This window comes from Taudactylus pleione, unplaced genomic scaffold, assembly GCF_031769625.1.
Source record: "Taudactylus pleione unplaced genomic scaffold, aTauple2 ptg000138l, whole genome shotgun sequence".
Taxonomy (NCBI): domain Eukaryota; kingdom Metazoa; phylum Chordata; class Amphibia; order Anura; family Myobatrachidae; genus Taudactylus; species Taudactylus pleione.
In genome coordinates this window covers 16,731,298-16,755,813 of record NW_028284540.1, presented here as the reverse complement: position 1 = coordinate 16,755,813, position 24,516 = coordinate 16,731,298, and positions in this window count along the sequence as shown.

The following is a 24,516-nucleotide window of genomic DNA, read 5'->3' as shown; positions in this document are numbered from 1 at the left end:
GAAACCGTTGCAATTCCTACACCGTTCACCTGATTTGGATGTAATTACCCTCAAATTAAAATTGAAGGTCTGCAGTTAAAGCATATCTTGTTTGTTTCATTTCAAAGCCATTGTGGTGAATAGAGGCCAAAATATGAAAATTCTGACAATGTCCCAATATTTATGCACTTGACTGTATATATATATATATATATACATATATATATATATATATGTATAGGAATGTGCTGGAATATATAGGGATTCTCTTGACTGTGATGACAAGTATGACAATATGCAGTTTGAAAACGCTGCATATCAGGCTCTCCTGTGATGAGTTCCTCCAATGAGACCTCAGCAAACTCATTTATCTGACCTCTGTTGCAGAGTCGCTCCATGCAGCACAGCCATAAAACATATGGTTTATGACTATACACTGTGCTTCCATTTTGTATCGCTATAATAGCATATTCTGTCCTGAATCTGCTGTAGGTGGAGTTGCTGTATTGCTAATTTGTCTGATAGCTATATATCTTTGTTGACTGTACCAGCTTGTTGTAATGCCCACAGAAAGTTCTGGAGCCAACAGAGGATCTGTGAGCACATCATGCTCTTGGAAAAATGGAATGCTTCAGGTTATTGTAAACCTAGAAGCTCATTCTATTGGTTTGCACAATTTCAGTACTTGATGCAGTCACCCCATTATAGTCCATCATACATACTAGTTGACCAATTACAAGTCCTGATTCATATGGTCCATTATTTGTCAGTCAGAGTTACTGTTTAGAAAGAAGTGGCCAGAGATCCTCATATTCCTGTATCTAGTTCCTAGAACCCAATTGAATCTTCCTGATAGATTCATGAGTGATAGAAAGAAGTTTATAAACTTTAAAGAGAGCTATAAACTTTATTTAAAACTAAAACATCAGTCTTCTGGGTCTGAGCTGCAAAAAAATAGGGACAGTTATATCCTTCCTTCTTTGAGATTCTCAGTACTGGCCTTTAGTTTAGACCTGCAGAATAATGGGAGGGAGAGAGATTTACTAAGGCTTGGAGAGAAATAGAGTGGAGAGAGATAAAGTACCTACCAATCAGCTCCTAACTCTCATGTTACTGGCTGTGTTTGAAAAATGACAGTTAAGGGCTGATTGGTTGGTACTTTAGGGTCTATTTACTAAGCTTTAGAAGGAAATAAAGTCAACGGATATAAGATAGAAGCCAACCCGCTCCTGTCATGTTGTAAAACACAGCCTGTGATATGGCAGCTAGAAGCTGATTGGCTGATACTTTATCTCCATTGACTTTATCTCCATCCAAGGCTTAGTTAATAATGAGAGTTAAGGTAAGAACTTACCTTTGTTATCTCTCTTCGAAGTCCATAGGGTCCACAGGGAGACCTTGGGGTGTAGGTGATGGGAACTAATCCGAGCACAATGCAATTAAAGCTATGCAGCTCCCAGGATGCATTGGGTCCACTCTCCCTATACCCCGCCCCCAAGCCAGAGGCACCTCAGTTGGTAATAAGCCAAAGGCTGGAGGAGGAAAAGAGAAAAGGAAGACTGGAACACTCAAGAATCACTCTCACAGAGAAGGAGATGGGAAACCCCGGGAAAGCCCATATGAAGCCAGGTGCATCGGGGTGGGTGCCCTGTGGACCCTATGGACTTCGAAGAAAGAGTTAACAAAGGTAAGTTCTTACCATAACTCTCATTTTTTTCTTCAGGGTCCATAGGCTCCCTAGGGAGACCTTGGGGAAGTCCCAAAGCAGTCCTTTTAAGGGTGGGGATGGTCCTGTGCTGAGAGGAGAACCCAGCGCCCAAAGGAAGCATCCTGAGAGGCGAAGGTATCAAATGCATAGAACCTTAGAAAGGTCTGGACAGAAGACCACATGGCCGCCTCACACAGCTGAACAGCCGAGGCACCACGGCGAGCTGCCCATGAGGGACCCACAGACCGAGTAGAATGAGCATTAACAGAAGCCTGCATGTAAGCTTCTAAGATAGTCATACGAAGCCATCTAGCCAATGTTTGTTTATTGGCTGGCCATCCCTTCTTGTGAAATCCATAGAGCACAAACAAGGAGTCTGATTTCCGAAGAGGACTGGTACAGTCCACATAAATTCTGAGGGCGCAGATCACATCCAGTGAGGCCTCACATACCAAGAGGCAAGGAGACAGAAAGGCCGTTACTATAATTTCCTGATTAATATGGAAACTAGAAACAACCTTAGGATGGAACTCAGGGCGAGTATGAAGTACCGCCCTGTCCTGGTGAAATATCAGAAAAAGAGGATGACAGGAGAGCGCTCCCAAATCTGACACCCTTCTGGCAGATTCAATGGCCAGAAGAAAAAGAGTCATAGCTGTTAACCACTTAAGATCCACTGAATCTAGTGGTTCAAAGAACTACTGCCGGATCCCAGCCACTGGTGGGACAAGGGAGGTTGAATCCGGAGGACACTCTGGAGGAAGGTGTGGATATCTGGAAGTGAAGCAATTCTATGGTTGAACCACACTGACAGTGCAGAGACATGCAAATTAAAGGAGGCCAGGTGTAGGCCAAGTTCCAATCCAGCTTGAAGGAATGCCAGTGTTCTGGAAATTTGAAATACCTGAGGGTCGTAAGCTCTGGTATGACACCATTGGAAATATGTATGCCACACTCTGTGGTAGATCCTGGCAGAGGCAGGTTTACGCGCTGTAAGCATCGTGTTGATGACCGAGATAGAGAGTCCTTTGGACCTTAGGAGGGATGTCTCAAGAGCCACACCGTCAAAGACAGATGATCCAGGTCCGGGTAAAAAGGCAAGGACCCTGAGACAACAAGTCCGGATGTTGAGGCAGCAGGAACGGAGTGTCGATGGAGAGACTCCGAAGATCTGAGTACCAATGACGTCTGGGCCAAGCTGGAGCCACCAGCAGGACAGTGCCTCTGTCTTGCTTGAGCTTCCGAAGAACTAGAGGAAGTAGGGAGACTGGAGGAAATAGGTACTCAAACTGGAAGGTCCATTTTACTGACAGAGCATCCACTAGGCTTGCTTTGGCATCTCTTGTTCTGGACCCATATACTGGTAACTTGTGATTGTGTCGGGAGGCCATGAGGTCCACCTCTGGGAGACTCCACTTGTCCACTAGGAGTTGAAACACCTCTTAGTGAAGAGACCATTCCCCTGGATGCATGTCATGATGGCTGAGGAAGTCCACTTCCCAATTGAAAACTCCCGGAATGAACACTGCCAAAATGGCCAGGAGATGAGATTCTGCCCATGTCAGAATGCGTGACACTTCTGTCATAGCTGCCCGTCTTTGAGTGCCTTCTTGATGGCTGATGTATGCCACTGTGGTGGCATTGTCGGACTGAACCTGCACAGGCTTTCCGTGAAGAATATGCTTTGCCATCATGAGAACCCTGTAATACAGCCCGAAATTCCAATATGTTGATGGGCAGAGATGCTTCTACCGTTGTCCACCGGCCCTGAAAGGAGTGTGGACCGGTCGCTGTGCCCCATCCCCGGAGACTGGCATCCAGTTCAGGATCCAAAAGGGGTGACCCTTGGTGAGATGAGATGTCTGTAGCCACCAAGAGAGGGACAGACACACCTCCTGAGAGAGCACCATCAACTGAGCTCTGATCTGGTGGGGTAATCCATTCCACCTGGAGAGGATCAGCCCCTGCAGGGGCCTGGAATGGAACCGAGCATATTCCACCATGTTGAATGTGGATACCATAGATCCCAGAACCTGCATCACCGTGTGGACTGACACCCGGCGATTGCGGAGACATCTGCGTACTCACAACTGCAGCGTGGAGATATTTTCTGGAGTTAGAAAGATTCTCTGCTGGTGAGAGTCCAGAAGGGCTCCCAAATGAACCATCCTCTTTAAAGGAATTAGGGAGGACTTTTTCCAATTGATTAGCCACCCAAGTGCCTGCATGCCGGAGACCTCAGAGGGGGCGTGTCCGGAGGAGGAGAGCAGCTCAGGGAGGCCAGACCACAGTGGAAAGGTGCACTGATCTGAGGGGAGGAGCCGCTTAAACAGTTATTAACCCCAGGGATGCTGGTTTCCCACAGCAATATGTCCCTGGTGGTCAAGTGGAGTGCAATGGTCGGAACCTTTGTCCACACCCAGCACCTCCGGTCTGTCCCCTGAGCCCGGAGGTATCGACTGCCATTACACGTGACCCACCTTACCTCTCACCTGATGTCCAGGTGCAGTCTTGGTCCTCCACCCGCTGAGATCCCCAGATCAGTATTGGTTTCGCCACACTGGAAGGGTGGAGGAGCAGCAGCACAGACATCCCTTGGACAGTCTGCTGCTTCATGCTCTTCTTTTGTAAAGTAAACTAAATAAAATAAAACGAAATAAGCTTTAGGGGCTAATGAACATCCCCCCTCTAAAATGGTGACCCAACTCCGGCCAGGCACCAACAAAACTGAGGTGCCTCTGGCTCGGGGGTGGGGTATAGGGAGAGTGGACTCAATGCATCCTGGGAGCTGTAAAGCTTTAACTGCGTGGTGCCCGGATTGGTTCCCATCATCTACACCCCAAGTTCTCCCTGTGGAGCCTATGGACCCTGAAGAAGAAAGACTTAATACATTTACCCCTCTTTTTGAGCAAATGAAATACTTCCTTTTATAATACGCAGTTCTTGTTACTGTGAAATCATTAAAGCATGTGTTTCTATATGATTTTACAGGTGCATTAAAGACAGCAAACTAGAACAGGATCTTTACTTCATGACCAGTGGTGGAATTAGTTTGTGGGCCCAGGTGCGACAATATGATTTGGGCCCCCCCTGGCCACCAACTTTAAATCAAGACCTCTTTGCATGTGCCAAGGGTGCATGCCGAAAAGCGGTGTGGTCATGTGGGGAAAGGGGCATGGTCTCTTCTCCAATTACTAGACAGCATTAGTAACCCTCATATAATACAGACAGCAGTAGTGACCATCAAGTACTATAGACAGCATTAGTGACCGCCATATAATACAGACAGCATGATGTGATGATCAACACATGGATGTCACTGGAGTAAAGTGTTGTTGACATCGGGATCTGGAAGAAAGTACAGTACAGTTTCTTTGAAATAGTCTATTTATATATTTTGAAACAACCCAACCAAAGTAATCTGGGGGACCCACGCCCCAAAAATCAACCCATAGCTGCACTACAGTATAACATTTTTTAGGACTTACCTAGATTGTGCATCTTGTTAAAGTGCAGTCAAAATGCCAGATCCCTGCTTAAAATCAATAAGGGACAGGTGGGAAGGGGTGCTAGCCTAGATTGAAGGCATCTCATACCTTCAGGTGTGCATAGGAGCACACTAAATGGAATATGTGGAAAGGGGGCCCTAGACTGCACACCCTAAAAATATATAATGGGAGGTGCTACCTATGGAGACTATTGTTGCAAACATACAAAAAAGAATTACAGATGCACAGCTCCAACATTACTCATTATATATATAATAATACATTTTGCAATAGAACTTTGCAAATAAGAAAAGATGTTTTGGCATAATCATGGCCATGGTTATGGGCCTACCCACCGCTCCCAGGTAACCTCGTAGGTCCTTTTAAAATCTCCAGAATCACAAATCCACTGACAATTCAATTGGAGTTACCTATATCTATGAAAATCCTGAGATCTTTTATTGACTTAAATTTGAGAAGGTTTCTATTAAAACTACCCTTCTTATTATGGATGGCAATGAAGAGTACAAAAATGAAAGTATTCTTACCTTTTGTTGGTCCAGAGGACAATTGCAATGTTTTGTCCATTGGAACGGATAAGGTCAAGAGTATAGTCCAGAGTAAAGTCATGAATAAACAACAAATCTATGCATTCAGACATTCTTAAGAGAATATTCCATGTTAAATGTCTTGAGAAAACGCAATTTAGGGGTCATCTCAGCTCTTCTCGAGGGCAAGGGTACTCTCAGGAATAGTCAGACATAGAGACAATACTATTTATTTTACCATTTTTTATAAGGTGCACACATATTCTGCAGCGCTTTACAGAGAATATTTATCCATTCACATCAGTCCCTGCCCCAGTGGAGTTTACAATCTACAGTATATTCCCTATCACATGTTTACACACACACACATACACACATTGTTGGGAGCCAATTAACCTACCAGTATATTTTTGGATTGTGGGTTTAAACCCACGCACACACAGGGAGAACATATAGACTCCACATTTAGGGCCGTGGTGAGAATTTAACCCAAGACCTCACATGCTTGCACAAGCTGCTGTTTGCTCTGCATTTTTTGGCACTGGCTTATTTCAGTCAGTCTTAGGTAAAGTGCTTGGATTTTCACAGCCCACTTTCAGTAGGCACCTCACCCAAGTGCTGGCTGCCTTTCTTCCCCCCCTGAAAAACCTGTATCTGCTTTCCCAGCTAGGAGTCACAGTGGCATAAAGTCAGGGTACCTTTCTATAGTCTTGCAGGCATGTCTAATATCCTGGGACCTATAGATTGAAAGCACATAGGTCTGAAGCCACCCTGAAAGGCTATACATTATATATAAATAGACCTCATGCCTATTTCATGAATGTGCAGGTGGTCTGTGATGCAAAACTAAAATCATGAGTGTTGTAACTGGCTATACAGGTTCCTGCCACGATGCCTATATCCTCAACAATTCATCCCTGTCAGCAAAATTTGAGGCAGAACAAATGCTTGAGGGATGTATTGATTCCTATAAGTCGCTATTTAGCGCTGCAACTCGCTTAAGAAAGAATTGCTTTTCCGGTTCCAAAGCACAAAAAGTTATTTATGTATAAAGGGGTAACACGATGTAAGATTTAACAATTAGAATAAAAAGCCATGAAAATAGTACAGCCCGATACATACGCGTGCGCACTGGTCCCAGTATACAGTCATCAATCCTGACGTCTGCGGTCGCAAGAAGATACCTGTACACTGAGGTCAGCCCACAGCTAATATACCTTACAGGTTTCAGAGTTAACAAAGAGACAAATTGACAGGTTCTTATTGGTTCTTGCTCCTGGTCAATCTGGTCATTGGTCAGTTCATACGGTGTCATCAGGGGTATGGCTCAATCCAACGGTCACATTGTGTAGTTTCCCACTGAACAACTGGTTAAAACTGGCTACAACACTGCATAATAGTAATAACATTCTATTCAATAACTCCCTATCATCCATAACTAGCGGACGCATGATGTGACTTCTTTGCCGATAGAAACGGATGTCTGCAAATAAACAGGGATTTAGTATGATACCAAACATGACTATATTCTGAACCTTAGATCTCATTTAAGTACATCTTACATCATAATTATTAGCTAATGAATACCTTTAATAACTCTGGTTATTAACTATAATGTGTGGGAACCATTTTATATGTATGCGTTCGCATATGTGCGTCTGTGTATTGAAATAGCAAATATGCGTCTATGTGTATGTACGTGAATATATACAGATGAGTGCCCATGTGTAAGTATGTGCATCCGCATATGAGTGTCTGTGTGTATATGTATAGATATGTGTGAGTTATGTGCATCAGCATATGTGTTTTGTGGATATGCATTTTAGCGCATCGGATTGCACCGATGCAAAGTAGCGTCCTAGTAAAATGTCATCAGACCATAGACGACTATATCGTCAGATAATAATTGTACAGAGATCATATCCAATTATTTGACTTTGACAGTCCACCCTTTGATAGCAAACATAAACTATCACATTCTATTCTTAACCTACTTAGTCATGCATAGTAAATTATTATCTAATGTTCTATACAATATGACACAATTCGGTCATTGAACCATCAATAATGTGCTTCGGGAAAGGGTAAAACAACCCTTATACGCACTCAGCGGATCTATAGGGGACCATTGGTAGGATGTGGGACCTCATCGAACCTATAAAGGAAGTTTGTGGGAATTGAGACTACATTATCTATATATTTTATTATACATGACCAAGCCTATTCACATGTTATTATCTGATGGTACATTCAATTTCAGGATTGTAATGCAGTTCTTCATCAACCTTAGTACCTATACCACCACCACTCACCACCATCATGATCTCATTTTCATGATTTACCTTGGTGGTACATTTTCCACACTTTAATACAGTAGGAACACATCTGACACATAAACCAATTACTAAGATGACAACAAGTATAAGAATAAGAAGCTTACCTACACTAGCAATCATCTCCTGTACCCACTCTCCCAGACCGGAGAACCATTTTTTTTTTTTTTTTTTTTAAACATATGTTTATTGGTTTTTCAAATAGAAATAACATATATCACATAAGGCAGACATACATGTTAGGAGAAAAAAGAGAAATAATCTCTTGCATTTGTTTCTTGGTTAGAACAAAATCCAATAATCAATTGACTGTGTTATATATACGCTTACATTCCAACATGTATATCATAATCAGATAACTTGTAAGTAGATAGTATGGGGGAGACACCGACAAGGGAAAGAAAGGGAGGTTAAGGAAAAACAAACAAAATCAAAAACAAGGAAGGAAGACATTAAACATAGTCAAAGAATGTCTAGTCAAATTTCTTGAGTTTCTTCATTTGGAGCAGTCGAGGCATTCCTGTCTAATTGTCGAAGCAAGAACCATTCGGTACTCTCAAAAACCCTAAACACATCGGTTTGCGTGTCTGGGTCTAGCGTATCTATAAAGACTCCCCATTTACGGTAGAAACGCAAAATCCCAGTTTCCATTTCTGGGATAGAGGAGTATCGATCAAAATACATCAGCTGAAGTAGGATTTGTTTCACCTCTGAGAGAGAAGGTTTGGATCTAAAAATCCAATGTCTTAAAATCACTTTTTTTGCTACCGTTATTGCGGTAGTGAGAAATGGTATTAGATGTGTAATAGCTGACCTAGAGACCCAGGAAGTAAAGTTAACAAACAAAAGTGCGATTGGGTCAGGGGTAAGCTTCAAGTCAAATAATCCATTAAAATATGAGATGAGCTTGTTCCAAAATTTCTTTATCACCCCGCACTCCCAGAAACAATGTATAAATGTTGCCCTGGAATGAGCACACTTCTTACAGACTCCAGATTCGGAGGGAACCATAAATGAACGTTGATGAGGAGCAATATATGCTCTGTTAATAACTTTAATATGTATTTTTTGTAATGAGGATGAGTTTAAAATTCTCAATGTGGTATCAATCCTATGAAGCAAAACATTCTCAGAGTCAACAACAGCCAAATCCGAGTTCCAAACTTTATTGATTTACTCCAAACTTTTGGAGATAAAGTGGTAATCAGCTCTTTATATAAGCTGCTAATTTTATAAGTCATTTTGGTCGCAAGCCTAATCAGTAACATCAAGGCATCTGAACTCCCCGGGGTCTCAAAGGGGGGTGTATTGATTGTACGAAGTGTCTGATCTGAAGAAAACTGAAGAAACAAGATTGGGGAAGCTTGGCCCTGTCCCTTAATTCTGAAAAAGTAAATAGACTGCCCCCAGGATCAAACACATCCGCTGTCGAACGTATCCCCTTAGTTTTCAGACGAAGGAAGGACGCATTTTCCATGGCTGGTCTAAATTGTGGGTTTCCACAAAAAGGGATATAATCCGAGTGTCTAGGATTATGTTTAAGAATTCTATTAATTGCCCACCATGCTAAATAAGTGTCATGAAACATTATGTTTTGTAAAATATTCGGGGGTTTACTTTTCTTGGGAGAATGTAATAATGCTCCCGGAGAGTAAGGAGATAAGAGGGCACAGTCTATGGGGGAGCATGTATAAATGTTGCGATTGAGTAACCAGTCTAGAATATACCTAAAATGAATAGCATTAGTAAACGGAGTCAAATCCGGGAAATTTAGCCCGCCCCGTGTTTTCAAAGATCGTAATTTATAAGATGATATCCTAGGTTTTTTTTTTGACCATATAAATTTATTAAACAATTTAGAGAGGAACAAGGTATCTGTTCTAGTTAACCTAATAGGGAGCATTTGAAGAACATATGAAATTTTCGGGAAAATTACAGTTTTTATTAAAGCTACCCTTCCCAACAACGAAAGAGGTAATAACATCCATCTATCTAAGATGTTACTTATTGTTTGAATTAAAGGAGAATAGTTTAGAGAATATAACTTAGAAAGATTTGCCGGGATCTGAATTCCCAAATACTTAATATGGGTCGACAAGATTTGAAATTGTGTTAGCGAGGGATTTTGCGATATAGAGGGTATATCACCTGAAATAATCAACAGCTCTGACTTGGAAACGTTTATTTTATATCCTGAGAATATTCCAAAGTCCGAAATTATGGACATAATTATAGGAAGAGTTATGGATGGGGAAGACAAAAAAAGCAACATGTCGTCCGCAAAGAGGGCAACTCTTAGATCAATGTTACCCACCATTAATCCCCTAAACATGGGAGAGTTACGCAGCGCAATTGCAAGTGGTTCAAGAGCAATTGCAAACAATAATGGCGATAGTGGACAGCCTTGTCGGGTACCCCTTTTAATGTGAAAAGGGTTTGATATATACCCATTCAGAGCAATCTGAGAGCTAGGATTGGTGCAGAGTGTTTTAAGTGTTCCTATGAATTTGTCCCCAAAACCAAATCTTCTCAAAGTTTCAAATAGATGGGGCCACAAGACCATATCGAAGGCCTTCTCGGCGTCTAATGATAATATTGCCTTATCCAATAAATCCTTCGACGTATTTGCAGCTATAATAGTTGACAGGACTCTGCGGATGTTAACCACCGAATGTCTGCCAACTATGAAGCCAGTTTGATCTTCATGGATCACTAAGGGCAGGGCCTGTTTCAGACGTTCTGCGATTATTTTAGTTAAGATTTTGTAATCTAAGTTTAAAAGCGATATGGGTCTATAAGATCCTGGATCACTTAGGTCTCGATCCGGCTTTGGTAACACCTTGAGAATGGCTGAATTAAAATGGGGGGGCATAAGATCAAAATGTAATATATGGTTTAACGCTCTTGTGAGCGACGGATACATTTTTTTATTTAAAATGTGGTAATAGTCCGCCGATAAGCCATCCGGGCCTGGGGCTTTACCTTTTTTCATAGCTCGAATAGTTTTCTCCACCTCCAATTCAGCTATAGGGGCTGTCAAAAGATCAACAAAAGTCGGGGCAATTTGTGGTATAGGCAGCTCGTCCCAAAACGTATTAGACCTTTCCGAGGAACTAAGAGGAAGGTTGTCAGAGTACAGCTTCTCATAAAATGCTCTTATCAGTTCCACCACCTCGGCCCCACCCGAGGTAAGAGACCCGCTGGGGAGACGGAGAGGATGGACCAGCGAGGGGGGTCTACTACCGTTAAGTAGATTGGTCAATAGCTTGCCCGACTTATTCCCAAATCTATTGAATCTGTGATGTTTTTTAAACGAATGTTTACTTTCCATTTTAGCAAGAGTACCCTCAAAATGGATCTTAGCCTTCAAATAGTCGTTTTTAAGCTGGGGAGATGGGGCAGAAGAATAAGCTTGATAAGCGTTAGTAAGGGATTTTTGGGCCTCTAAAAAATCTTTGGCTATTTGTTTCTTATACGAGATAGAGTAAGAGATGATGAAACCTTTAAGTATTGATTTAGAAGCCTGCCAGAATAATATCGGGTCTGTTTCCATATGCTCCAAATTATTTATTCTATATTCTTCCCATGCTGCCCCCAATTGTTCTCTAAATTTCGGGGATTGAGCAAGATATGATGGGAACTTCCAAACAAAATTCCTACCTTGATCCCGATCAGATTTCATATCAAACCATATCAGAGCATGATCCGAAATGGCAATCGATTCCATTTCTGTTTGCAATATTTTGGGAAGTAGAATAGATGAGGCTAAAAGATAATCTATCCTCGAGAGAGATCCGTGTGCTGCTGAAAGGCATGAGTAAGATTTCTCTAGAGGATGGAACACTCTCCACACATCTATCAAATTGAGGCTGGAAGCAAGCGAGGGCACCCCAAATTTTGGCGGTTTGCGCATCCTCCCAGTAGTACCCATAGAGTCCAGACTCCCCGAAGATATCAGATTAAAGTCTCCACATACTAACATAGGATCTCCCTGAAAAGGGGTAAGCAGGGCCGTAAGTTGTTGCATGAAAGACCTCGAGTAAGCATTTGGGGCTTATACATTACAAAGGACATATTTTTTTCCGGCTAATAAGATCTCACAGAGAAGATATCTGCCCTCTGGGTCACTTTTCGTGGATATTAATTGAATCTGCAAATGTTGCTTGACAAGAATGAGTACTCCCCTAGCTTTGGAATTATAGGGTGCTGAGGCCAGAACCTTCCACTTTAATGTGTTTAATTTTTCTATCTCCGAGGGAACCAAATGAGATTCCTGTATAAAGACCAGGTCAACTTTTAATTTATTTAAATATAAAAGTATTTTTTTTCATTTCTGAGGTGACCTAAAGCCTCCGACGTTCCAAGAACCTATCCTACATTCCGAACCCATAAATCATTAGAAAATGCTATATTACATATTGTCTCCTTCGCTTCAAAATAAACATAAAAAATTAGGGATGGACAGGAGGATAGGAAAAGACACCAACAGGGGAAACAGGATGTAAAATTACAAAAAATGAACATAACAGCAAGACTATGCATATAACGCAATGTCACATTTTGGGATATTGAAACCGGTGCAAGAAAGCACCAGCTGCAATATAGACTTCCTAAAATTGAAACAAGATTATAATTGAGCATAATATAGACGTTCAAGCTCCTAACCGGACCCGACCATGACATAATAAAGATATTATATGCAGCACCCCCCATCCCACTCCAACAGAAAAATAACAATAACAGATGCCAATCCCAAACAGAATGACGGTCAAACAGTATGAGGCTATACATCAAGTGCATTCCCTCCCATTCCACTGCATATGGCGTAACATCATAAAATAACAATATAGATCAAATCACGTGTAGAAGACAGATCTCTGATCCATACAACCTGACCCCAGGGACCCAAAATCAGATTCCACCGCCAGGCATTCCTAGAGTCACTTTAGTAAAGAGACCATATTAAGACTGTGGCTAAAGTCACTCTCCGTCATCCTGGGAAGAAGATCTCTCTTTATTTTTTCCTTGCAAGAAGCCTTCTGCCTCGGATACAGACGTAAAATCTTTAAACGACATCCCATCAAACAGGCGTAGATGTGCAGGATAAAGTAAAGCGAATTTCTTGCCATCCTTTGCCAATCTGGAACATAGTGCAGAGAAGTTTTTCCAGGCTCTTGATGATTCAGGAGAATAGTCCTGGAAAATAAATAGCTTATTGGACTCCCAGGTTAGGATTTTCTGCTTTCTATATGCCGACCATATGGATTCTTTATGAAGATAATTAAGACATCTGAATATGACCACACGTGGGCGCATCACTTCATCTGCGCGCTGGGGGCCTATTCTGTGAGCGCGTTCTATGATTAATCCTTGGCACGCGCCTTGAATATTTAGTAATGACAGAAGGGTGTTAGAAGCAAAGTCGTATAGCCCCGGTCCCTTAATTGTTTCCGGGAGTCCTACTATACGGAGATTATTCCTCCGTGACCTATTTTCAAGGTCATCCATTTTGCTCCAAATGTGATGACGTGACTTCTCCATCTCTCCCATTGACTTTTTAAGATTAGCTACATCGTGAAAAATCTCTCCCAACCTCTGTTCAGTGTGAAGCACTCTGTGGGTTAACTGGGATATCTGTTCTTTAATGTCAGCAGTCTGGGCTTGTAGTAATGGTCCCATCGCTTCTCTTACAGCCTGGACCAGGGCACTGTAGGGTACAGAAGCTTCACTAACAGCATGGTGATCAGCGCCATTAGCATTTTGTGAAAGGGAAGCGTGCTCTGGGGAGTGGTCGCGGTTCTCCGTTATTTGCGTGGAGGTATCGTTTGCAGTCTCCGCTTCTCCAGTATCCCCGCTCATGGGAGCACCAGAGTCCGGGAGTGTAGAGGCGTTGCCTGTAGCAACTGGCGCCATGTAAGCGTCCGGCGTGCAGCGGTCTGTGCGCTGTTTCTGTGTTTTTCCCGGCACAGGCGGCATAATAAACCTCCCTCGGTGTGTCCGGATATACACCCGATGTTGGAGGGGGTGAGGCGCGGCTGCAGTGAGGCTAAAAATAGCCGTGAAAAAGAGAAATGTCGGGGGGGATATGGAGCAGCTCTAATCAGCGTCCGCTCATGTCCAAGCCGGAACCGGAAGTCCAGAACCATTTTACAGGGTTTAGCCATGAGAACCATTCCTCTACCTTTACCTCAGTCTTATACAAGGAAGTATTATGGTCCTTCCGAAATTTCCACTTCAGTTGTAGGATTTCATCCATTCTCAGGTCGATCACCTCTTTGGGGTCATTAGTATTATTAGTGATGTACATGCAACATTTGACACCAAATTGGGAAGCCAAAGTCACACAATATCCACCGGTAATAGCTGTCAGGTAGTTTAACACTAGCCTATGTTGTACCAATTCCTTTTTATAAGCCAGTAGCTCCTTAAGTGTCATCATACATCTCGGTGATGTTGTCTATTAATTTAGTCAGGTCTTGGATGTATCTAAAATTTAAAGTTCCCCGGGTGATCGTGGTGGGATCTAATGCTACCAAAATATGGAAGCCAATTTCACTAATCAACTGCGTGGGTATATATTCTTCACCAGGGATCATATTTCTTTTGTCACGATGTTCATACTGTGTATGTATGGAGGTGGTGCGGTTTTATGGATACCAATCATTTCATCATGTGCAAGGGTCATGATTTCTGGTAGTACCTTTCCAAGATAACATAAACCTTCAGAGCTTGGAGAGAGCCACTTGTACGCTTTCCTTCCACATATGAAATACACATCATCCGGGAGAATGTAAGGAACAGAATGCATCATTATCATTGAACACATTATTCTGACAAAGAATCCTGTCCCCATTTCCCCCATTTGACACGTTTCTGGTTGTATAATATTTGCACAGTACCCTAGTGATACTCTGCCAACCACTACTGTATTGTATCTACGTGTGTACCTATACCGGAATTATCTCCCGCTTGCAATAATTCTGCGTACAAGTTCAGAATCGATAGGCTCATTATCAGCTCAGTGTGAATAGGTCACTGTCTGATTGTTCCAGGTCACCTCCCAATTTCCCGGTTTTCTGAAATTTGTGATATTTAAGCATATCAGGGATCTATCTACCTGGTACTGGTGGAGCTAGAGACTAGGGTGTCTAGATATATTATATTTCTTGTCCACCGGTCTTCCCCCATGTAATTCAAGTACCTCTGCTAACTTTAATAGGTATGGCACTAATCCCGAATTACTCTGTCCTTGAGGTACTTGTGAGCACACCCAACATTCAGTCTGGTTTAAGACCTTACCCACTAAGGAATGGTAATGATCGCCCAAATACAGATTACTCTTGGACTGGCATCGTTGGATGCATTTCTTATCAACTAGGGATCCACAGTACTCACAAATACAGTATTCCTCAGACAATAACCCCTCACACTGTCTCCGAGTTTCATGGCTAACAGATCTCTTAACAATCCCTGAACTGAGTTTGACCATAGGTTGCCCTGATTGTTCTATTGTTCTCTCCTCTGACTCCACTCTATCGGCATCACTATCGGCCTCCCTCTCCATCATCTGTCCTTCATCACAGAAATAAGAAATCCTGAAACAAATAAGAATGAGAAGAACCCTGGAACAAGAAGAAGACACAGAAACAGATCGCCACTCCATTGCTGGAATAGTAATCTGTACACGTCTCTGGCTCAGGTGTTTTCACTGCAGTCTTTAACTCTCCTGGAACAGGCTCACAATAGACAGGTCCACATTGTCTGTCTTGACTTCGCCTGATACCTCCTTCGGGTGGTTAACCTTTCTGCAGGGAGTGGAATGGACCCAGGTATCCCTTTCTGCTACCTTCAACGATGTGGTACTTGTCATCAACACCTGGTAAGGACCTTCCCACCAGTCTGTCAAACAACCTGAGTGTAAGAAATTTCAGATCATAACATATTCTCCAGGTTCTACATCATGACAGTTTGTTTATGGCATATCAGGTAACAACATCTTCAATTTCTGTTGTTGTTGTTTCAACTCTCTACTCATTTTTATAAGATATCTCACAGTAACCTCATTATTACTCTTCAAATCATCCTGTGGATTTATAATCAAATGAGATTGCCTCCCAAACAGTATCTCAAAGGGGCACAGATTAAGAGGAGATCTGGGAGTGGTTCTGATGCTATGGAGGAAGAGCAGTAAGGCTTCTGGCCATCCTAATTCAGTTTCAGCCATGATCTTACTCAGTTTATTCTTAATAGTATCGTTCACTCTCTCCACCTTCGCACTGGCTTGCGGTTGGCAAGGGGTGTGAAGTCTACTATTAATTCCCATTAGCTTACACATGTTCTGGAAAACATCACCAGTGAAATGAGTACCCCTATTACTTTCTATGATTCTAGGGATACCATATCTGCATACAAATTCCAGAACCATCTTTTTAGCAGTAAAAACAGCAGCATTAGTGGCATCTGGATATGCCCTTACCCAATTAGAAAATACATCAGTACAAACTAATACATACTTGAGATTCCTGCAAGGTGGTAATTGAATGAAGTCAATTTGTATTACCTGAAAAAGATTATCTGTCGGAGGGATATGGGATGGCTTGGTTGGTATTGTCTTCCCGACATTTTTCCTCAAACAAGTCAAACAGGACATTGCTTTCTTTTCAGCTTGAGAAGAAAAGCCTGGTGCACACCAATATGCTCTGACCAACCTGCACATACCTTCTTTTCCCAGGTGAGTCAGACAGGGCGCTGCCTCAGCCAAGCTTGTGTAGTATACCCTGGGAGCAACAGGTCTACCTTGTCCATCTCTCCAGAGTCCTGAGGACTCCTGACCACATCCCTTCGATCGCCAGACTGCCTTTCCCTGTAGGGAACACAAATCTTGCATTTCAATTCATTTCTGTGTGTCTATTGTCTGGAAGACCATCACTTTGTTAGGTCTTATGTTTATGCATAACCCTGCTGCCCATTTGGCAGCTTCATCTGCTCTGTTATTGCCCATTGACACCGGGTCTTCTTTGCATGTGTGGGCTTTACATTTGATGACAGCTACTGCCTTTGGTAATTGAATTGCTGCCAGAAGTCCTTTTATGTGTTGTGAATGTGCTACTAATGTGCCTGTTGCTGTCATAAAGTTCCAAAGACGCCAAAGAGCCCCAAAATCATGTACTAGCCCGAAGGCATACCTAGAATCAGTGTATATGTTAGCTGATTTACCTTCTGCCAACTCACATGCTCTCCTTAATGCCACCAGTTCAGCCACCTGGGCTGAGTGAGGTGGACCAAGTGGTTCAGCTTCTACAACCTCCTTGTCATTTACAACAGCATAACCTGTGCATAATTCTCCTGTGTCTGTCTGTCTATGACAGCTCCCATCCGTGTAAACTGTCAAATCTACATCTTCTAATGGTGTGTCACGTATGGTCTTGCAATAAAGGTGTGATTCAAATATTCCATACAATCATTTGTATCAGTGTACCTGCAAAACTCACCTTCTTATGGTGTGTCACGTATGGTCTTGCAGTAAAGGTGTGATTCAAATATTCCATACAATCATTTGTATCAGTATACCTGCAAAACTCTTCTTCTTATTATGGTGTGTCACGTATGGTCTTGCAGTAAAGGTGTGATTCAAATATTCCATACAATCATTTGTATCAGTATACCTGCAAAACTCACCTTCAACCAGAAACTCACCTTCCTCCACCCTTTGTGCATCTCGAGGCACATATGGTAAGTACGTTGCTGGATTTAATGTATTGCACCGTTTAATGGTAATATTTGCAGGTGCCATCAGAGCTAGTTCCCATTTTGTGAACCTTGCTGAAGAGACATGTCTGGTTTGGGCAGAATTTAACAAAGCAGATACTGCATGCGGTGTATAGACAGTTGTATCATGCCCTAATACTATGTCCTCCCTCTTATTTACCAGAAGAGCAGTTGCAGCTACACTTCTTAAACACGTAGGGAGTGATCTTGCCACAGTGTCCAATTGTGCACTGTAATAAGCTACAGGTCTGCTAGCATCACCATGTTTCTGTGTGAAGACACCTGCCGTGCAGCCATCAGCTTCTGTACAATATAACTCAAAGGGTTTTCATAATCTGGTATTCCCAAGGCAGGTGCTCTCGTCAGACTATACTTAAGGTTAAGGAAAGCCTGCTCTGTTTCCTCAGTGTGTATGACACGGTTGGGTTTTGAGGATGAAACTAAGTCCTGCAATGGTAATGTCAAAATAGAAAACCTGGGATCCACATTCTGCAGTATCCACACATGCCCAAGAAGGTACGGATTTGCTGCTGGTATTGCAGCAGTGTCATGGTCTGTATGGCCTAAATTCTGTCCGTTGCCAAGTGTCTTGGCCCCTTGGTTAGACAGTGTCCCAAGTATTTGTCCTTAGTCTAGCATGGCTGTAATTTGTCTTTTGCAACCTTGTGCCCTGTTTGCGAGAGATGAAGCAACAGTAGTTTAGTATAAATCATGGTATGTTACTTATTACGATTTCTTAATTTTTGGTATCGGCTGTACTTTCACCTGCAGCCGCATATGGCGACCGAGGTGTGCATGCGCTATCCTTTTTATGTGCGTTAATGCTACCCTGCAGCATGGGTATGCTACCTGGTGGTGTGTTGCTTTGTGGCATAAGTACGCTGTTTTGCGGCATGCTACTTTGCCACGTGTGTACGCTATTTTGCGGCGCACCATTTTGTGGCGCAAAATTTTGCCACGTGTTCCCCTCGTGCAGCCACAGCTTTAAACATTCATTATACTTTACTCTCTTCTTCAAAGATTTGACTAAACATATGTTGTCTCTAACAATACTCAGTACCTCTGAATTGAAACTGCCAACTTTGAGAAAGGGTTTCATACTACCTTTGGTCATCTTGACCCATATGTCGCAGTACGCTGTAGCATAAGCACCATACTTCACATTCATTATATACCTTGCGATCCAATTGGCCCATTCATAAGCAGCACATCATCGACCATCCCTAGCGACTGCTTAGCACCCATCTGGGACAACGCTTTGGCTACTTTTGCTAGAGATTTTGACCGGTGGACAAATTAAACAAGCTGCGTCCACTCACTTCCACCCGTTGTGCACCTTCGACTGCTAAGCATTTTTCTGTTAGCGTACACAACGAGGAAACAGAAAATAGCCTATGCAATTATTTTGCTTTCCGGACAAATTATACCAAGCTTTGTCCGACCGCTTCCTACTTTGAGTTACTCTCCACTGGTAGAATTCAAGTATTCCAATAACACTTACCCTTGCCAGTGATTTCCTCCACCACAACCAATTCACAATCATGGTTCACACAACCATGTGGTCCGATCGCATTGCCCAGAGATGCTAACCTATCAATAGACTTTGCGGTTACAATTGGAAGTCGATCGAGAAACAACCTCCGGTTTCTCGCCAAGTTATATCTGCTATGTATACTGCTACGGCTGTCCTACCCGCCTTTGGACACCTTGCCAGCCTTGTCTATTTTCAACAGTTCAAAAAGCAAAAACCTTTTCCGTTTTTCTTTTTCCTTTTCACATGACAAACACACGTTCACAGTCATATACATTTGTTTTCTGGCCAGAAAAATGCTTTCCCTCCGTGACAATATCTATTCAGAGGTTTTAACAAGTGGTACAAGACTATATCAAAACGATTGCTTAAACATGTGGCAGTACTACAGGGAAGACGCATACGCTATTTGCGAACCACAAAAGTGACAATAAAAGAAACTGACTTTTCTCTCTTGTCCCTGGATTCTAATCAGTGCTCCTTAGATCACACAAAAACGGATATTCGGTTTCACAACATAAAGTGCTAAACAGGCTTTAAACAGATTGGTTCTTACCCGTATATGACGCGTCCACCCTTTGTTGAGGAATCGAAATCCGTAAGCTATGCGTGATCTCCGGTAACGTGATATCAGTCGCGAGCCCCCATCTATTGATTCCTATAAGTCGCTATTTAGCACTGCAAGTTGCTTAAGAAAGAATTGCTTTCCAGTCCAATTGTGTGGTTCCAAAGCACAAAAATGTATTTATGTATAAAGGGGTAACATGATGTAAGACTTAACAATTAGAGTAAAAAGCAATGAAAATAGTACAGCCCGATACATATGCGTGCACACTGGTCCCAGTATACAGTCATCAATCCAGACATCTACTGTCGCAAGAAGATACCTGTACACTGAGGTCAGCACACAGCTTATATACCTTACAGATTTCAGAGTTAACAAAGAGACAAATTGACAGGTTCTTATTGGTTCTTGCTTCTGGTCAATCTGGTCATTGGTCAGTTCATACGGTGTCATCAGGGGTATGGCTCAATTCTCCAATGGTCACATTGTGTAGTTTCCCGCCGAACAACTGGTTAAAACTGGCTACAACACTGCATACTAGTAATAACATTCTATTCAATAACTCCCTATCATCCATAACTAGCGGACGCATGATGCGATTTCTTTGCCGATAGAAACGGATGTCTGCAAATAAACAGGCATTTACTATGATACCAAACATGACATGTCCACTATATTCTGAACCTTAAATCTCATTTAAGTACATCTTACATCATAATTATTAGCTAACGAATACCTTTAATAACTCTGGTTATTAACTATAATGTGTGGGAACCATTTTATATGTATGCATTCGCATATGTGCGCCTGTGAATTGAAATATCAAATATGCGTCTATGTGTATGTACGTGAATAGATACCCATGTATATAGTATGCGCCCATGTATAAGTATGTGCATCCGCATATGAGCGTCTGTGTGTATATGTATATATATGTGTGCATTATGTGCATCAGCGTATGTGTGTTGTGGATATGCATTTTAGCGCATCAGATTGCACCGATGCAAAGTAGCGTCCTAGTAACACGTCATCAGACCATAGACGACTAAATCGCCAGATAATAATTGTACAGCAATCATATCCAATTATTTGACTTTGACAGATGGTTGCTGGGTAAGTGATGTGAAAGTGTTGCGAACTAGATATGTAACAATATCATGTATTCTAATTTTAGTTTTTTGTCTCTTTACAACACACAAGAGATTAGGGGGGTCATTCAGTCCCGCTCGCGAGCGCAGGACGCTCGCAAGCTGGTCAATGTTGCCCCACTCCGCATCGCACGACGGAGGGAGCTCCGTCGTGCGCATGCGCGAGACCCGGATAGCGACGGGCTCCCCGGTGGGCGTGCCGGGGGCGTGGCTGCCAGACGGAGGCGTTCCCATGGGACTCTAAAATCACTCCTGGGCTTGCGGCAGCAAGACCTTACCGCATGGTCTCATCGCAAGCCCGATGGTCGCGATGGTCTTGACCATCGTGACCATCTTTTTGGACGCTTTTTGGTCACCCACAGCTATGCAAGCGGCCAGGAGGCCGCTCCATTTTCAGGGAGGAGGGCACTGATTCAGAGCGTTCAGCTCTGAATCAGGGCCTAGGACTATGGCTGTTGCTCCTGGTTTCTGACTCCATTGTCGCATCCACAGACTCCTGCTGAGCAAAAGTATAATGAGTCACATATAACCACTAGATCAGTGATAGAGCACACCTTTGGCCTGTAAAAATCTTGGTTTAGGTGCCTCGATAAATCTGATGGAATTTTGTTATATCCTGTTTTCAAAGTGTCTGACATTGTGCTCTGCTGCTATTGCATAATCTGACAATGCGTCTTAATACCGCCGAGTAACTTCCACGGACAGTGGAAGGTAGATGAGGGATTCCATTGTTAATAACTATTTCATATGTAAGTATAATTAATGCATGTGTAGTCTCCTTTATTGCTTAAAGCACTAACCAGCATTCATGCAGTACCTTGCCAACTTGGACCTCAGGAGTCCAAACAGTTCATGTTTTCTAGGCATTCTCACAGAATCAAGTACATTAATTTGTTCTACCTGTGGGCAGTTAAAAATGATGCAGTAAGTAATGAATACACATATGCACCTGCTAGGTTACCTGGAAATTGTCAACTGTTTGGTGTTATGTGGATCTAGCGTGAGAACCACTGTTCTAGTATATATTGTTTTTAAATTAATTTGACTGTAACATATAAAGATGTGACTAATGACATTTTTCCTAAAACAAAATTTTTTGCTTTTGTTTATTTTTATCTAATACCCATCTTGTTAGTAACTAACATGCAGTTTACACAGAAAACACAACAATGGTTGTCATAAATAAAAGGTAATTATTTTTAATTTAAAACAACAAAAAACAAATCAAATTAACTTTTGTGTTTTTGCTTTCTTTTAGCATGTGCAGCAGGGGGTGGCACATCCTCACTTCTGCTATTGAGGCCATCGTGGGTTCTAAGCCCACACCATGCGTGGTGTTGGGAGAGGCAAACTAGGGGCAGGTGTGCTACTGGCCAGTGTTTTATCTGGTAATGGTGGGCATACACTATACTATACTATCTGTCAGATATCTGTCCAATCTGGCTGGTTGGAATGAATACCTGGTTTTCATTCCAACCTGATTTTGGTGTAAACATTTTTCAAACATCTGCTTCACTGCACATAAGTATATGGCATAGGTGTGTGCAGATGCTGGCACAGGGGGTGCCTCTTTGACACTTCCCCCTCTGCCGGGTCATGGACTACCCCATCCCCCCTCCCTCTGGGATATACACGTCTCACTTGGACTCACCTGGCCGTCAAGGTGAGTAGTCTATGTCCTGTTGGGAGGTATGGATGGGGTTGTCCATAACCCGGCATTGGTGGAAGTGCCGAAGTGGCACCTCCTGTGCTGGCGTCTTCGCACGCCTATGCCATTTATTTATGTGCGGTGAAGCAGATGTTTGAAAAATGTTTACACCAAAATCAGTAAAGCAGAGTCTCTATACTACAGTCCAGCATTATTAGTGTGCCTGTATTAAATGACACTTTACATTTCTAAATTAGGGGGCGATGTATCAAACTTTGTAGAGAAAGATAAAGTGAAGAGAATTAAAATTACATTTTGTCACATCAAATGTCAACATCTCTTTTCACACTTTACAGGATGGTTGTCTCTTAACAATAACCTGTACAGGAGGTTGATTCAAAAAGTCAACAAACGGCGTGTGAACCTCGCCCTCACTTTCCGACTGACAAGATGGAAGTGGATATGAGGGCTGCAGTCTACCTAAACGTGACGCCCTTGGATACATTTAAATTGATAAAAATGTTTGAACATATGATTGATGCAAATCTAGGGTGGGATGTAATAGGGTGTGAATATTTGTCCGGGATCAAACTTGCACCTTCTCTTACATTTGGAAGGTACGAGTTTCCATTACAAGGTGCAAGCTACACAAAAGCCTTCACAGATTCTGTGTGTGTAAAAACCAAGTAAAATGAAAAAAAATAAATAAAAATGACATGCGGTTCACCCCTAAAAGCACAACCAGCACCAAGCTTTTTGAGCTAGTCCTGGTTGTGAAAATATGGGGGAAAAAGACATAGGGGTCACTGTATTTTCAACAACCAGCACTAGGCTCAGTGAGCCAGTACTGGTTGTGGAAATACAGGGACAAAATGAGTAGGGGTGCCCCATATTAGCCACAACCAGCACTGGACTCTTTCTAGTGGGGGTGTAATGCTGTAGTCATGGGACTCAGCCTGGGACTATCCCTGGCACCCCTGGGAGGTGGGTGCCGGGTTGACTGCGTAAAAAATAGAATAAATAATATTGTCCTTAACGGGAGAACTAGAGGTCCAGTGCAAACCTCCCTGCATGCTGGTATTTGTGGCCTGGGGTACGCTGGAGAGGGGGTACCCCTTTATTGGGAGTGTCCCCACCTCCCCTGGGCTGACTAGTGTTGGGTGTGAATACTTTGGCCCGGGGGACCCCGTGAAGCTGTTGCATTACACCGCCGCTAGTAAGATTCCGGTGCTGGTTGTGGCTAATAGGGGAGATCCATACTCATTTTGTCCCTTGTATTTCCACAACCAAGACTTGCTCACTAAGGGCCTGTTTCAGACCCGCTCACTAGATGCGGCCGCTCGCTCCCAGTGTATGGAAATTCAGCAAAGTGATGTCAAGGCAGCTGCTCGCACGGCAAGGCATAAGCACGCCCACTATGTCTTGGCGAGCAATCACTTTGTGTTTACAGACATCCACCAGCCTGTCTTTAGCCGCCCACTAGCGTATGTCATCTCCAGGAAGTATATACAACCATTCGGTACATCGGGTTTCATCGGATCTGACCGCAGCGCTTGCGGTTGACTGTACCGCAAGCACTGCAAGCACATCAGTGTATTATTCAAACAGATGACGTCTACTATGACGCTGCTTGTTAATTATGCACGCCCGAGAAATGGTGTGAAAACACTCTGGCACGCTTGCGTCCGCAACTCCACTCCCCCGTTACTACTGGCCTGCTCCTGTTACCACCCACAAATGGCCTCTCCTGTCACTCATTCAACTGGGCTATCTTTCCAGGGCGAGCGAACACATTCCGAT